Consider the following 17129-nt stretch of genomic DNA (forward strand, 5'->3'; position numbering starts at 1 on the left):
CTCCCTCCCTCCCTCTCTCCCTCCCTCCCCATGGAAGGATGTGTTTGTGTTTGTGTAGGTACATATACCTATACGATCAGGTATAAAATGCACATCTGTAGTGTGAATTCAGAGGCCAAAGGTCAGCCTTGAAATCATTCCTCAGACATCAACCACCTCCTTGTTTGATGTATATGGCAAATGGCCCCAAATGCTCACAGCCACTAGTTTGGCTTTGATCCTGAGGCCCCCATAGCCTTCCATGCACACCTCCAATTCAGGGTCCCACAGACCCTGTGGTCACTCCAGTGTCAACAAGAGTCAACGCTCTTTGTTCATTAGTGCGGAATCAGTAACTAGTGAAATCAACATAAAACCTCCAGTCATCTGGAGTCCTCCCTGACTGAGTCCTTGGCCTCACCTCTAGGATATACTCAGCCATGAAAGGAACCCCATGCAGAGGCCTAATGTGCGTGTTTGTATTTAGAGAGATTTTAGTAAAAACACTAGCAATTCATCCAGCCTTAGCATGGTGGGTGGAAGGTGTTCAGGAGCTCTACCCACTCAGGCCCACTGTTTCCACCATAGGCATCCTTTCCATCTCAAGAGCACGTCCTCCAAGAACTGTTTCATTTCAGTGAGGCTGGCAATTTTTTTTCTTTTCTTTTTTTTCTTTTTTCCTGTCAGACTATCAGTATTAAGCACAAGTAGGTGGTTTATTTACTCATAGTCTCTGGCAATTTGCCAGCATTGGTCCATACCAGACATGCTCTGGCTATTAGCCAGCTCGTTAGCAACTGTTCTCCTCAGTTTTGTGGCCTTGGGACCTGTAGGCACTTCCTTAAAGAGAGATGGGTGATGATAGAGGTCAATTTCTCCATCTGTTCCACGGTTAATGAGACATTCTTCCCCCTCATCCCAGAGGTTCAGCAACCTGGCAGGGACCGGCTCCCCAGGGCTCTGTCTACATTCCCTTCCCTTTGATAAAAGGGACTTAATGCTCTAAATCACATACTGAGGTTTTATCTTGGCTCCCAGCTCTCATTCTTTGGCTTCTCCCTACAAAGCATCTTCGAGGCCAGCTTTTAGCATAGTAAAAACACTCCATCTGCTCTGTTCCCAGCTCTTCGGGGCTCCAGCTCATGTCTTCAGGATCCCGCTGACTCTGCCAGATGTAAGGTCCGGGTTTGATGCTGGAAAGGAAAGGGGGAACTGTAGGCCAAGACATTGAAGTTTTCATGAGGAAATGCAAGTAGATGAACAAACCTTATTCACTCTGGGCAGAGGCCCTAGGCAGAGAGACATCATCAGGTACCAAAGTATACACCAGCACACTCATGAGAGAGAGAGAGAGAGAGAGAAGCGCAGGGGGGCAAGATCAGCACACAGGCTGCATAGATGTCTATAGGGCTACAGACAGACAGACAGACAGACAGATAGACACAGGTAGTCTGGCAAAGACTAAGGTCTCTGATCCTCAAGGTCTTCTTTATACAAAACTCATACATATGTGACATCTACCAGTTAGAGTTGTTTATACATTACAGAATTATTTCCTTTTGGGTTCCCCAAATACATGGTAACAGCCTCTGTGTGTGTGTGTGCCTCTGTGTGTGTGTGTGTGTGTGTGTGTGTGTGTGTGTGTGTGTGTGTGTGTGTCTCATAGCCCCCTGGGTATCCAGTGTTAGCCATCTTAGTCCATTCTGGTTATCCATAAACTGGCCCATATGGCCCTCTGTTCCCAATACAGGGTCTCCCACTGCCCTACAGCTCACTAAGTGGAGAAGGCTGACTGGCCACTGAGCCCCAGGGATCTGCCTGTCATTGTCTCCCCAGCGCTGGGATTACAAATGTGCACCAGTGCAAACTATGCCCAGTGATTTTTCTTTTGTTGTTGTTGCTGCTGCTGTTGTTTTGAGAAGATGCTGGCAATCAAACTCAGATCCTCCTTGTGGAAGTAATTACTCTACCAATTCATTATCTCTGCATCTCCAGCTGTTTTTCTTGTTACTTATGACAAAAAGCTCTGTTTTATTTATATATGTGTGTATAATATTATATATATATACATATATATATACATATATATACATATATATATACATATATATACATATATATCATATACATACATATGTGTATATGTGTGTGTGTATAAATATATGGAGAGAGAGAGAGAGAGAGAGAGAGAGAGAGAGAGAGAGAGAGAGAGAGAATATACTTGGGATTGGACCTGGGCCTTGAACATAATGGGAAAGTAATCTGTTACTGATCTTCACGCTCCACTCCAATGTTTTGTAGTTAGAACTTGCTATCCCCTTGTTTCAGTTTCTTGAGTTCTGGGATTACATATGCCTAGATACACTGATAATTTTTCATGTTATTTTCACAGTGCATACGCTTGTGCATGTATGTGTTAAAGGTGCCAGGTCACCCTGTGGTACAACCCCACTGGCATAACTTGGCACAGAGGATAGAGGTTAGAGGGAAAAGATTGTATAAATTGTATACGTTTTTGGTGAGTTAGGAATCTAACTCTTGGCTTCATGCACGCTAGACAAACACTCTAGTAAGTGAGCTGTATCCCTGGCCCCTCATTGGTGTTTATATAAGGACTTGACAAGGTGAACTGCCTTAGCCTTAGAGAAAAAAACTATAAATATTAACATCTGCAACTGAGTAAAAAGTATTCAACTCAATGTTCAGTCTGTCCTTTCCTCAAGAATGGTGAGGCATTGCCTCCTTCACAAACACACACACACACACACACACACACACACAAAACACACTTTGTCAAAGCATTACCAACAGCTTTGTCCAGCTAAGACATCAGACAGACTTCTGTCCAGCTAAGAGTACCAGACCTTCTAGGAGATACCTACCTACCTCTTAAACTCCACCCACATCCTTTTTAGTCTCCTTCCTTGACAAAGTATGGCCCCTCAGGGTATTGAAAGTGTTGTCCCATCACTACAAGAGTGTCTCTATGTTCCATAGCATGCCAAGCCCTCTTTCAAGACCCGATTCAGTAGTGATAGAATGGTCCATCTGATGGCTAGTTTTATGTCAACTTGAAACAAGCTGGCATCTTCTGAGAAGAAGAAATCTCAACTGAGAAAATGGCTCCATTAGCTGGCTGTAGGCAAACCTGTAGCTCATTTTTTAAATTAGGGGTCCAGTCTTCAGTGGGTGGGGTCTTCTCTGGGATGAAGGTTCCGGGTTCTATAAGAAAGCAGGCTGATTGAGTTATGGGGAACAAGCCAGTAAGCAGCACCTCTCCATGGCCTCTGCATCAGTTCCTGCCTCCAGCTTCCTGTTCTGAGTTTCTGCTTTGGTTTCCCTTAAGGGACTGTGACCCCTGATCTATAAACCAAATAAACCCTTTCCTCCCCAAGCTGCTTTTGGTCATGGTGTTTCATTGCAGTAATCGAAATTCAAACTAAGACACCTCAGTTGGTAATACAGTTGCCTCATAAGCAGACCTGGATTCAATCCCTAGAACCCAAGTGAAAAGTTAGGTACAGTGCATCTTCTTGTAATCCCAGCGATGATTAGAAGGGGGGTAGAGATGGAAAGATTCCCAGAGCTCCATGGCCAGCTAGCTTAGAACATGTGGTAAAGTTTCAGGCTAACAAGAGACCCTGTGTCAAACACAAAGTGAAAAACAGCTGAAGAATGACACCTGCCATTCTCCTCTGATCTCCCTGCATGTGTACACGCATGTTCCCACACACACATGAACATGCATGCACAGGAATAGAAAAATAACCTCCCTCTCACCATTAGGTTCCAAGGCTTTCGAGATTTTATCTCTGTTATAAATTTTAGAGGTTTGGAGTCACGGGCAAAACAAGTCTTGGTATATTACTAGTGAAGATTCTCTAAAGACAAAAAGTCAGTATGCACCTCTGTATATATTGATGCACATGTGGGAAGGAAAATATATGAAGAAGATGATTCATATGATTACAAAAGCTAACAAATCCCAAGATCATCACCTGGCAAGCTGGAGAACCAGGACAGCAGCTGGTGTGAATCCTATCCTCATCCAAAGGTACAAGAACAGAGAGAGCCAATACTGACTCTTTAGCACAAAGGCAGCAAGCTCAAGACCTGGGAGAAGCTAACGTCTGAGTCCAGTCAGGAAGACTAGTGTTGGGCCAAGGTACTCTGGCCATGTCCCCATTGTTCAGACTCCATTCTATTCAGACCTTCAGTTGGATGAGGCCCACCCACACTAAGAACTCAGCTGCTCTGTCCAACTCCCTGGTTCAAAGGCTAGTCACCCTCACAGACACATATGTGACCCATTTATGTAACATGTAACATGGGTAGACATTACATGCCTCAGTGATTCTCATCACACTGGGTCCTAAGCCTTCTCTGTCTGGAGAGCTGCCACACCTCGGGGAACGGCACACAGCTTGAGTGACAGCCTGAATACTATCTTCTTACACTGACTTCCACTTCCAGATTTTGGCTAGAAGTGTCGCATGCATTCCCACCTTTCTCCTTGTGCTTATCCTTGATCATAAGGCCCAGCACACAACCACCCTTCTGTTTGTTCCCTTTCCAGAGCAGTTGGCCCATGGATACACAAGCCTCTGGATAAGCAGGGGCCCAGCAGCCTTTACTCAAACAGATCCTGATGGCAAAAGATTTAATGGCATGACAGAGTATGTATGACAAGCCTGTCACCAAGCTAGGGACAGGAGAGCAGAGAAGAAATCTTAGAGAGCTCAGATACCCATCAGGGCTTCTTGCTCCACAGACATCCCTGCCCCGTCTTAGTTTCAAAGGGTGAAAAAATATCAGTTGGAAGACAAGTTAAGGGAGAAAGGGGTTAATTTGGTTTTTTGATTCCAGGTTACAGTCAAGTCCAGCACAGTTGAAAACTCAAAGTGGGAGGAGCTTGAAGCTACTGGTCATGTCACACCCAGTCAAGAATCAAGCAAATGAACAAATGAATGAACGAATGAATGAATGAATGCTACAGCTCAGCTCATGGTCTCCATTTTTATATAGTTCTGTATACCCAACCCAGAGAGACGGTGTCATTCACAGTAAGTGGGTCTTCTCTCATCAATGAATGTAAGATATTCCTTCACAGTCGTTCTCAGAGGCCCATCTCCCAAGTGATTCTAGATTGTGTCAGGCTGACAGCTATCACAAACCATCATAGCCTCCTTCCCCAACTGGACAGTGCCTGTGGCACATGCGCAGGGCTACCGTTGCTCAGATCCATCAGCAAGTGGCCCAAATATAGACCCCCCCAGCACCATCCACAAAGACAAAATATGCTATTTACAGACCAGGACAATGATTCTCCTCATTTCAGCCTGCTGATGGCCCCTCTCCCCACAGCACACTTAATGCTGCATTAGCACTGTTCAGAGGCAGATAAAAATAGCGTTGGATCAAAGAGGTAGTTCCCTCATTCCGTCTCTGAAGACAGATCAGTGGGCTGGGTGTATGTGGGCAAATCCAATTTTTTTCCCTCTTGGCAGGAGCTTCCACATATTCTCTCCATGAATACAGAGAAGCCTGCCAATGTTGACATCCGAGGCTGAGATCATAGGCTCCACTTCAGCTGGGAGTCAACCCACTCCCAGCCTGCTAGGTCTGTGCTAGCATTTTACAGACAGGGAAGCTAAGCTCAGACAGCAGCCGCTGCTGCAGATAAGTCCAGCCATGCAGATCGATGCCAGCGACCACTGACGGTGACCTGCAACTCCACAGAGCATGATACTATCTCCATTCTGTAAGTAGGGAAAACATGGCTGGAAGGAGCCTTCCCATTTCATCAGGGATCCATGACAGCTGTAAGTCCTGCCACTTTGTCTTAGCATTCTATTGCTGTGAAGAGACACCATGACCATGGCAACTCTTACTGAGGAAAGCATTCAATTAGGGCTGGCTTACAGTTTCAGAGGTTTGATCCATCATCAGCATGATGGCAGGCAGGCAGACATGGTGTGTGGGTGCGTGCGTTCGTGAGAGAGAGAGAGAGAGAGAGAGAGAGAGCAAGAGAGAGAGAGAGAGCTGAGAATTCTACATCCAGATCTGCAAGCAGCAAGAAGAGAGACTCTGGCACTGGCTTGGGCTTCTGAAACGCCATAGCCTACCCTACAGTGACGCACTTCCTCCAATAAGGCCATGCCCCTAACTTCAAGTAGCACCACTTTCAAACATTCAAATATATTAGCCTATAGGAGCCATTCCTATTCAAACCACCACACACACACACACACACACACACACACACACACACACACACACACGTACCACAAGAAGCCTGATGTCTTTTAGGACTGCAAATCTCACATCAGATAGCTTGAGTTGACAACTGTCTTCATCATTTACAAGGTTTCAGGTGGATTGTCCTTTACTTTCTACCCACAGGCATGGGTGTGAGCGGACTCTAGGATTGCAGGACACGCCTCCAGAGAGTAGACTGCCTACCTTGCTGCACCTGAGCACTGGACCATCCCATCTTCCTTTGTAGGCTGGCACTGATACCCACCTCCCAGGGACTGTGAAGGTTAGCTGAACTGTTCCCAGTGTTGCCACCAATGAATATAATCAGAATTCTGGAGCTTGTGTTGCTGTCACCACAAAGGCAAATGATTAGAGAAGCATGAGTCTTTACATTAGGTTTTGTTCAGAGAGCTGGCGAGCAGAGAGGGCAGCACGTGAACATGTTTTGGAAAATCCCTCAAGTCTCACCTCCAGCCAGCAGATTATACGGAGTCACAGGGACAGAGACAGTCAGTCATTCCATAGTTCGGGATTGCCCCACTCTGGTCATGTGATATGACTGTTAAGAGACCTTTTCTCCCCTAAACAGCCTTTGTCAGCATATTTTATCATAGCAAAAAGAAAACACACTAAGGCAGGTGGTCGGCCTCCTATCAGAGACTTGTATCTCACTCTCTACTATCCTGTCTTAGTTAGGGTTTTACTACTGTGAACAGACACTATGACCAAGGCAAGTCTTATAAAGGACAACATTTAACTGGGGCTGCCTTACAGGTTCAGAGGTTCAGTCCATTATCATCAAGGTGGGAGCATAGCACCGTCTAGGCAGGCATGGCACTGGAGGAGCTGAGAGTTCTACATCTTCATCTGAAGGCTGCTAGCAGATTACTGACCTCCAGGCAGCTAGGATGAATGTCTTAAAGCTCACACCCACAATGACACACCTATTCCAACAAGGTCACACCTCCAAATACTGCCATTCCCTGGGCCAAGCATACTCAAACCATGACACATCCCTTGCACCTTTACCTCAGTCTCTGGGCATCTGGATTCAGTCGCTTCTTGAAACACTGAGTCTAGCTAGTGTCGGTCTTACATTCCTGCAGGGCAACTGTGCTCCCATGGATTGGCTTTTTAAACTATGGATTCTGAGAACAAAACTCAAGTGCATATGCTTGTGCAGCTGAGCCGTCTCCCCAGACCGAGGTCAGCATTTGTAGACTGCACATATGAGTCACATGGCTTCAGGGACCTGCTTTGACATTTGTCTTCCTAGACCCAGAAACACTCATTTTCTGAGGACCTGCCATACTGGGTCCCTATCAAGTCACATAGAATGACAGAGAGTGAAGAGGATCACCCCGGTGGAGAAGCCCCAGCTGTTTGCAGAGGAGGCATCAGGCCCCTTACAGCTCCAGCATCTTAACACCTTGAAGAAGACTGTTCCCAGGGGAAGAAAGAGACTCTGTGCTTTTAGCCTTGACATGGGTTTAGCATCAAGATGCCTCCACTTATTGAAGCAACTAACACTCCCAACCCCCTAGACAAAACCTGTGCTCATTTTAGCCTATGAATGATTCCCAGTTGCTCTGTGTGGGTTAATTCTGCATTGTTTGAATGATCCACTGTCTTTGAAAGCCATGGCACCAGAGAGGAGGGGATCTAGCTAGCAGGAAGGGGATGTATCAAGGAAGAGCAAAGTTTAAAGAGATCTCTAGGACCAGACTGAAGGCAATCACCATTCGATTAAGAAATTACCCATGGCAGTTAAAAAACAAAATAGGAAATATAATCAAGGAAAAGTATTTTCCCTGAAAACCACTGGGGAAGCCATCATCTGTGCTGCGTGAGATTTTGCAGAATGGCTGCTTACTCCTCTAAGTAAGCTCTCACCATGGTCTGTAAGAAAACCCACTAAACCCATTGATTCATCAAGTTGGCTTTGGTAAAGTCATATTTTGTTTTGTTGTTGAGCTCGTATAAAGAAGGAGTAGACTTTTCTTCGTGTCTTCCTAGGGAAACCATTCATACAACAGGGAACATGCTGCCATGTTTAAAGATCCCACTGGACTGCCCCTAGCTTCTGTTCTTGAGTGAGTTCTTGACTTAGCATGTGACCCTCTGCTCCCTTATTTGTAAAGGTCACGGGGTCAGAGGGCATCAGTGGGCTGGGCTTCCCATATTGACTCTGCAAGACTTGACCTCACACCAGGTCTGAGTAGTTCCACATCTGACATCTCCTGGGAGGTGGTCCCTAAAAGTCCACATTTCTCAGGCCACAGACAGAGGCTCAGTATAGACAACTGACTTGTGTCTTGACTTGTGACTACCCTCTGAGCCTTTCTGTAGCTAAACTCTCAGGCTCTGCTTCCCACAGCCCCAAGGGCTTTAAGACATTAGGAAAGGCATGTGATGATCTAGAACTTCCTAAAGATTAAAGACAAGATTAGCAATGACAACCATAGATAAATGATAGATAGATGATTGATAGATAGATAGATGATAGATAGATAGATAGATAGATAGATGATAGATAGACAAAAAAAACCAACAGTTTATACTTGACACCAAGAGCTGGCTGTTAAAATTTCCAGAAACATATTAACTATATGTTCAGTGTGGCCACTGTTAAGAATGAAATTACATTTGCATAAATCATATCAAACTAAAGGCAGTCATTGTTTTACCATGTATCCTAGTTTCACGTTGGCACTGTGAAAAATAACCTGACATAAAGCAACTTATGCAGAAGAGGTGTGTTTGGCTTGCAGTTCCAGAGGGAGGCAGGCCAGTGAGAGACCTGCCCTTAAAAAGAAAGGAAGGAAAGAAGGGAGGGAGGGAGGGAGGGAGGGAGGAAGGAAGGAAGGAAGGAAGGAAGGAAGGAAGGAAGGAAGGAAGAAGGAGGGAAGGAGGGAGCCCAAGTCTGTGGAAGCAGCAAAAAAATCTGTAGCACACCACAAGTTTTTGGTGTGTTTCTCTTTATGGAGTCCCAACAGATGCAGCTCAACTGCACAGTGTAAGGCGGATCAATACGTGAGTGTCGTTAAGAAAGCATCCCTCATCACGTGTCCTCTCACATGCTTGCTTTAGCAGAACATCCTTTCACCTGTGTCTGTTTCAGCTAAACGTTCCTTCACGAGTCTGTCTTAGCCTTTCACCTGTGTCCATGTTAGGAAAGCACTCCTTCATATGTTTGCCCCAGCAAAACACCATCCAACACAACTGGCTTTCCAAAGAACCCTTAAGTTTCCACTTCATTCATCTCTCTGCTTCCGGAGTGCAGATGCAATGTGACCCGCTTGCCCACATTTCGACCTCCGTGCCTTTGTAGCCATGATAAACTGTACCCTCAAACTGTGAGACAAAATAAGCCCTCCTCCCTTCAGTGGCTTTCATTCCTCCCTTCAGTGGCTTTCATTGGGCATTTCATTGCATTGATGAGGCAAGGAGTTAATACACTACCCCACCTCACTTCAACAAAGAGAATCACCACGCTGGGATGACATATGACTCCTGTCCAGAGCAAAGCAAATGCCTGATTCCTCTTCTCAACATAGGAGAGACTTGGTGACAAGAGTGTGCTGGACGATGTCACTCAGCCCTCTGAGGGGAAAGGACATAATGCAGAGCACTGAGTGTGTGGTGGACCCCGCTGGAGAATCATACTTAAGCAGGACCAATCAAGTAAGTTAACAGTGTGTGCAAGCCCATCCCTTTAGTGATGCTCCTTCCAGCAAGTAAGGCTGGAAATATGTCATGGCAGCTCCTTCCTGAAGATGTCCAGGCAATAGAAAGATCCATCCAGGGTGTATTCTGCACCCTAACCAGTACCAGACATACATATACATCCACACGGGCCATCTCTTTGTATAGACACCAAACTAACTTTCTTCAGGCCATGTAGATAGTGGTATCGAAGGCTGGACTCTGTGAGCCTGCACACAGTACATGTGTTCCTGTATCCTTGACTGAGTGTGGCAAGTACGATGCTAAGTAGGTGCATCTGCTACTGTAACAAAACACCAAAACCAAGGCAACTTAAGGAAGAAAGTGTATATTTTGGCTCACGTTCAAGGACATATATTCCATACTGGCAGAGAAGGCATGGCCACTGGATCAGAGGGCTACTGGTTACTCTGCAGCCACACTTAGGAAGGAGAAAGTGAACAGGAACAGAGGCTGGATTGTAAAACCTGAAGGCTCACACACAATGACCTATTTCAATTACCAAGGCTTCACCCCCTAGAGGTTCCACAACCTTCCTGAATAGCTCTACCAGCGAGTGACCAAGTGTTCAGAAATGTAAGCCCACGGGGAACGTGTCACGTTTAAACCACAACAGCAAGGAACACTCCCAAACCTCTTTGGCTAGGTTTTGTTTGTTTGTTTGTTTGTTTGTTTTTTGTTTTTTGCCAAGAAAGCAGAGGAGGAAGGCTAATCTGCCATCAGTGAGGAGGCTCCCACACTGACGAATCATGAACAATCTGCAGAATCTAGCTTGAGCTTCCTCTAGTACAACCATCAGTGGAAAGATCAATTCTGTTTTTAGGAAACCCAGTCATTTGTCATGGGCACAATGCATGATCCAGAAAGGCATCCCCTTCCGCCCTCTAGCACCACATAATTAATCTCCTGGAACAGCTGCAGACCCTCGAGCCCTATCTGTGGGAAGTGGGACACGTGATGCAGGAGCACTGGTCTCCGGATGACCCCACAGATCAGCCTTGCGCAGAATGAGGGGCTGGAAGCCAGAGACTGCTGTGCCTCCGAAGTTACCTGTGAGCCTGAAGTCAGATCTCCAGAAACCAGTGCAGGCAGGAAACCCCGTATCTACAGGCATCCAGAGGGGTCTGTGGGTCTTGTAGCGATAGAGGTAAGGGGAGCAAAGAGGAGAGAGTGAAGGATGGGAAATCCAGCCACTGCCCAGTGGGCCCTTCAGACTCTTGTAAGTAGCCCTCCACTGCAATGCACACACGTTTTGAGCTAGAGGAAAGCTCGGAGGGAACTGACCACAAATTTTGTTCTGCTTCTCAGAGCAAACGGGAAATGACCTTACTGCTCACTGGATGTCTTTGGCAAGCTTGGGAGTGAAACTGGGGATCCCTGCCCTGCACAGTGCTCCTGCTCATACAGTCAGAACCTTTATTCTCCACCTGGAGGCCAGCAAGACGACTCAGGAAGCACCAATTGTGTGCAAGACTCCGCACTAAGCACATTCGGGTCACAGCTGACGGATGAGTCATCGCACAGGAAATACTTAATATGTATTGCGGTAAAAAGCACATGTAACCAGGCACCATGCTTTGTCTCTGGCTGGAAACTTGAAGGGTTTGCCAGATAGAAACATGGAGAAATGGAGTCCCGGGGAAGAAGAGTCCATGTCTCCCCTCTGCTACTCAGCCCATATCTTTTCTAAATATAGCTTTGCTCCAAACAAAGCAGAAACATTCCTGGTCTTCATACACTCCCAAATGCAGTGTCACATCCTCACATTATGGTCAGCCACACTTCTGGTCCCATCCCTAGGATCTTGGCCTCCCCCAAACTCCCTGGTGAATGGGAACCAGGTGTGCTGTCCCTTCTGTCCCCAAACTCCAGACACCATCCCAGCTCCTGGCACAGACCTGTGCATACCACAGACTTCAAGAGAAGAATGAAAGGATGAATGAATGAATGAATGAATGAATGAATGAATGAATGAATGAGAAAACCCACAAGACACGAGACCAGGAGGTTCTTGGGTTTCTAGTTATCTCTTACCAGGCCAGGGTGTCCTTATGAGTCTTGAGCACAGACCCTGTTCCCAGGAGGGCAAAGAGCCTTCTCACAGAAGCTTCCTCTATGAAGTTATCGAAAGATAAGAGTAGCCTTACTAAAACTCTCTCCTCCTGGCTGTTCACTTAAAGACTGGCAAAGTCCTTGGCTTCTGGTCCTCACTTGTGAGAAAAGAAGGGCTGTGGAGATGGCTCAGTGAGCAAAGCCCTTGCCATGCAAGCAGGATAACCTGAATTTGAACACCTAGAACCTATATAAATCTAGGTTTCACATGGTAGAATGTAACCGTAATCCCATTTCTACAGTGAAGTAGAAAGCAGAGGAAGGAGAATAGGTGCAAGCCGGTGGACCAACTAGCCTGACATATGAAATGAGCAGCAGAGACACTGATTCAAACAAGGTGGGAAAGTGAAGACCAACATCTCAGCTCATCCCCTGCTACTGCCAACCAGGGTGCTCCTAACCCGGGCCATGGACAGCTCCTTCTGGGATTCTGATGACTAATGTGTCATGCATATTAAGCCACCAATCCCAGTGTTCAGCTTCCAGACCTTTCTGTTTCTGAGAAGGAATGAACATGCCCATCTTGCCCACATGTTCTCTCCTAAATCAGCCTGTTGTGGGAAATACTAAAAAATGCAATTCATGCTACGCTGACCAGCTCAGCCTGTTCTCATCTTCTGAAGACTCTCTGACTCAGTTCTCTGAAATCTCTCTACCCTACTCGCTAAGCTTCCTCTGGTGAGTCACTACCACACTAGCCCCGAGCTGTATTTCGAAATTCCCATGACCTTTTCGGGGTTGCACTTCTTGCAAACCCACACTTTGCTGCCATACTTTTCTGGAACCCACTTGAGTCACCACATGAAGGAAAACACCACACAAACTTAGTTCAGAATCAATGATAACTTAATTGCTGGGCACAACAACTAACATCCAAATTATAAGCCATCCTAAGTTAAATCCTCCAGTAGTGGATTCAAACAGGGTCTCTGCTATCTACATTTTCATCTCTTGCTGTCCATATCCAAAAGCCCGTATCTGTTTCCTGCCTCTTGTCTTCTCTTGACCTGGAAACCCGCCTACTTGCCCAGTGATTGGTTTCTTTATTCATTAGAAAGGTCACATGAAGTCCTGATTCACTCCTCATCCCAGACAGCCCTTCTTAGAGAAGCTGAATTAACATCAAAATACAAACAGCACCAGGGCTATCCACAACATCAGCCAACAACATGGGCTAGCAGGAATAAGGGCAGAAAATAAATGTCATAGACACCAAGAGACCTTGTCAGAGCCTCTGATGAAAGCTATTACCTGGGTACTGGCTGAAGTGCAAAGAAAGGGTGATCTCAAGCTAGATATGACTCGGTGGACTGTGATTCAGGAGATATAAACCAGACAAACCCTTTCTCCTTTAGGTCATGATGTTTTATCACAGCAATAGAAACTAAGCCCCACTCCAATATGGCTGCCTACAGTATGACACCAGGTCTTCTAATCTCTCCCACTTCTGAGCTACATCATGGATACACAAGGCCGTCAACCTGCACTTCTCTTCATAAAGCTCTTTGAAGGGTAGTTCCATAGCAGGCCTCACTTCTGCTCACATGCCTTTTCTTTTATGTTGAAATGTTTTTCAAGAGTCACATGACCCTTCCAAGGCAATACTGGGATGCACACCCAGACTCTCTATTTCAGAGCTCCACAGGTGGCCTTCAGTCATGCTGCCTTCAGAGTTCATCCCTTGGGTCCAGTCCAGATAAGGTTTCCCTGGAAACCCATCTTCTGAGCACCTTTCCAGTCGGCATAAAGCCTTTAGTATTTAACTTAACATCACCAATCCCTGGAACCCAAGACCGTATTGCCACCAGCCATGTTAAAGAGAAGGCTGTTTTCCATTTTGCTTACCATATACAAGACACAGACCTAGACAATCAGCACAACTTCTAAGAGTTGATTTGTATTGTCGACCTGGGTGTCATTAACAAACTCCACCTCTACATCAGCAGTGAGCATCTGGACCAAGCTGAAATGACAACTCATTTTTCATAAGCTGCATCATTCTGAGAAAACTGGAAAGACATCACAGAAGCCAGAGAGAGACTAGGGAAAGAGAAGAGCAACTCCTTTTTCCCAGCATCCCTAGGGAAAGCGACATTGCCTTTCAGTGGGTCTACTGGGCATGCAGTACCAACATTCAGTTCTGCACATCTCTGTAAAGATGGGTTCCAGATGCTGTGAAAGCATCCCTCAGAGACACTTGTCTGGGAAAACTTTGCACCTCCAGTGCAATGATGTTTCTGCCTAGCCTGAGCCCATACAGGGTTTGTCAGGTGAGCAACAGAAGAGGACATTCCAGGAGAAAGAGAAAGCAGTGAAATGTCCAGCAAGCTTGGGCGATCCAAGGAGCCAGACAGAGAGCACTCCAGGAAGATCACATGTGTGCACTTGGGTCCCATAGCTTCAGCAGTGACAGGAGCCTTCCTAAAATTAGGTTACAGGTGAGATATTGGCTGTTCTCTCTGGCATATGAGGAGCGAAGCATTTTTGTGTCCACAGCATCTCTTTGCAAAAGCCTTTTAGTCCCTGTGACATCCTAGAGTAGGGACCATGACAGAAAGGCCTCACCCTCTTGGGACCCACAGACAGGGAACAAAAGCATCAGGCTGACATGACTGATACCCTGAGGAGGGTGTGGGGCCTTCTGTCTCTGGAGAGATGTAAACAATGTCTACCCTCCTATCAAGGGCTCAATAATAAGGCCGATTCCACCGAAGTTCAGTTTGGGAACAGTGAATTTATTGGGCATAACTAAAGAGCATTACTGAGGGCTTATGTGTAGGAGCATTGGTGACCTCAAAGCAGCCACACTGGAAAATTCACCAAGCATGGATAATGGTTTCCCTAAAACTGCAACCCCCTTCGTTAGTTCCCACCTCCCCCCACCCCACCCCAGCCTGTATAGCCTGGCACCACCCAAGCCCCTGAGGCCATATGCAATTAGTGCAAAATTGCATAGCAGTGTCTTGGAGAGGTGGCTGGAGTCTCAAGCTTTCCCTCCCCATCCTTCTTTTCTGAGGGAAAATCAACAGTCTACTGTCTTGCTCCTGGGGACTGGCTGCAAGCAAGGACATCAGCGCAGGCTCCTGAGAATGACAGTTATCTTGCTGTGAAGAGGACTGTACGTGAGGGGGGATGGGGAGGTGTCAAAGACTGAGATGAACAGAGGCCTGAGCATGTGCAAACTGTGCCCAAGGAGAGAGCGGTTCTGGTAGGAGGTGGTCAAGAAAGGACAGGGAAGATACATCTGAGGGCAGGGTAAGGAGCAGGTAGAGGGACATGGGCAGATAAGAAAGCAAAACCAAGCTCCCCAAGACAACAGAGATGTCAGCTGCTTGTTTGTTGAAGACACTGTAAAGAGAAATGTAGTCCTTGGACACTTTGAGCAACTCCATGTTGCCGCTCGTAGGCGTGAAGCCTCACACCTCAAGGACAAACACGCACTCAAGCTCATGAAGAAGACGGCAGGTACACACATCTGTGACAAGAGAAAGTGGGAGGAGCTGAGCAACGTGCTGGCAGCCATGAGGAAGGCGGCAGCCAGAAGGATTGATGAACCCTCCTCTAATAAAAGATTGTTCCTACAAACACACACACACACACACACACACACACACAGAGAGAGAGAGAGAGAGAGAGAGAGAGAGAGAGAGGTTATAACTGGCATGGGGGAGGGAGGAATATCTAAATAGGACTATAGGAGAAAGCAGCTGAGGGACCCTCTGTAGAATGGCACTGTGCACTAGAAAGCAAAGCTCCAGTTGGCCACCGGCCATGGCTCTGTGGCTACTCCAGGCCTTTGTGTGAACCTCTCACACTGCTCTCCCAAGCTTCAGGGAAAGAGGCTGGAAGAGGAAGTGTTTGGGTCTCCTTGTTTTGACTCCATTCCAGGCCACCATCCTTCAATATTTTGTGGATTCAACTTAAAATTCATCAGCAGGCTCTCACATGGGTCCAGCCCACACTGAGTGGCAAAAGAAGAAAAAGTCACTTTTGTAAAAGAAACTTTTATTCTCCTGATATAATTGTTGTCTCACAGGCTTACTGTTTAATAAACTCAAACTTACCCTTTTTAGCTCTTTCTGATTTCTGGCTGGCTGGTTCAACTCAGCTGTTCCTGCTCAAGCTAATTGACTCATCCTAGTTTCTCTTGGCTTCTGACCGAATTGCTCTGCTTGGCTACAAATTAATTGGCAATCTGTTCCGATCTTCTGGCTCCTTCTCATTCTCTGGCTCATTCTGTCTTCACTTGCATCTAGCTTGTTCTCTCTGAAATCTCTCTGTAAAACTTTTCCAGTAAAAACCTGCCTCTGAGTTCCACAAGCTGAACTGCCATGCACTCAACTCACAGACTCACCCCAAGTGACTCAACTTATTGCTAACTCCACTGAACTCATCTGACTGACTAGAACTCAGATATCTGCTTGCCTCTGCCTCCTGGAATTAAAGGCATGCCTGTATTCCAACCAGATCACACAGACCTAGGAGGTCTTTGGATGTAATCCCTTTCCACAGCAGTCATGTGGTGATTAAAATTCTTCCTCACACTCCTGATACTTTCATAACAGTTTTTTACAGGAAGGACAGGTTTTGATTCTGAAAAGCTGGGAAATGTAGGAAAACACACTCATATACGCACACTCCCTATACTCCTGGCTCGCTGCTGGGAGTTTAATGTGTCCTATGTCCACCAGTGAACAGCTGTATAGGTGCATGGCATTAGGGGTATGTCTTAGGGCTTTACTGCTGTGAACAGACATCATGATCAAGGCAACTCTTATATGGACAACATTTAATTGCGGCTGGCTTACAGGTTCAGAGATTCAGTCTATTATCATCAAGGTGGGAACATGGCAGCATCCAGGCAGGCATGGTGCAGGAGGAGCTCTATATCTACATCTGAAGGCCACTAAGAGAAGACTGACTTCCAGGCAGCTAGTACTAGGGTATTAAACCCCATATCCACAGTGACACACCTACTTCAACAAGGCCACACCTCCAAATAGTGCCACTCTTTGGGCCAAGCATATACAAACCATCACAGGGAGGTAGGTGTT

General features: G+C 46.3%; 2 long non-coding RNA genes across 2 annotated transcripts; one reads left to right on the forward strand and one right to left on the reverse strand.

The window, feature by feature from the left end:
* Positions 1-676: 676 nt before the first annotated feature.
* Positions 677-11210, reverse strand: LOC114627631. The gene is made up of 2 exons (XR_003712380.1): positions 11014-11210; positions 677-1172 (listed from the first exon to the last, which is right to left on the reverse strand). It is a non-coding gene; the product is annotated as an uncharacterized LOC114627631 (long non-coding RNA).
* Positions 5663-9915, forward strand: LOC114627632. Its single transcript, XR_003712381.1, has 3 exons — positions 5663-5740; positions 6382-6520; positions 9795-9915. It is a non-coding gene; the product is annotated as an uncharacterized LOC114627632 (long non-coding RNA).
* Positions 11211-17129: the final 5919 nt, after the last annotated feature.

This window comes from Grammomys surdaster, unplaced genomic scaffold, assembly GCF_004785775.1.
Source record: "Grammomys surdaster isolate TR1022 unplaced genomic scaffold, NIH_TR_1.0 255, whole genome shotgun sequence".
Taxonomy (NCBI): Eukaryota; Metazoa; Chordata; class Mammalia; order Rodentia; family Muridae; genus Grammomys; species Grammomys surdaster.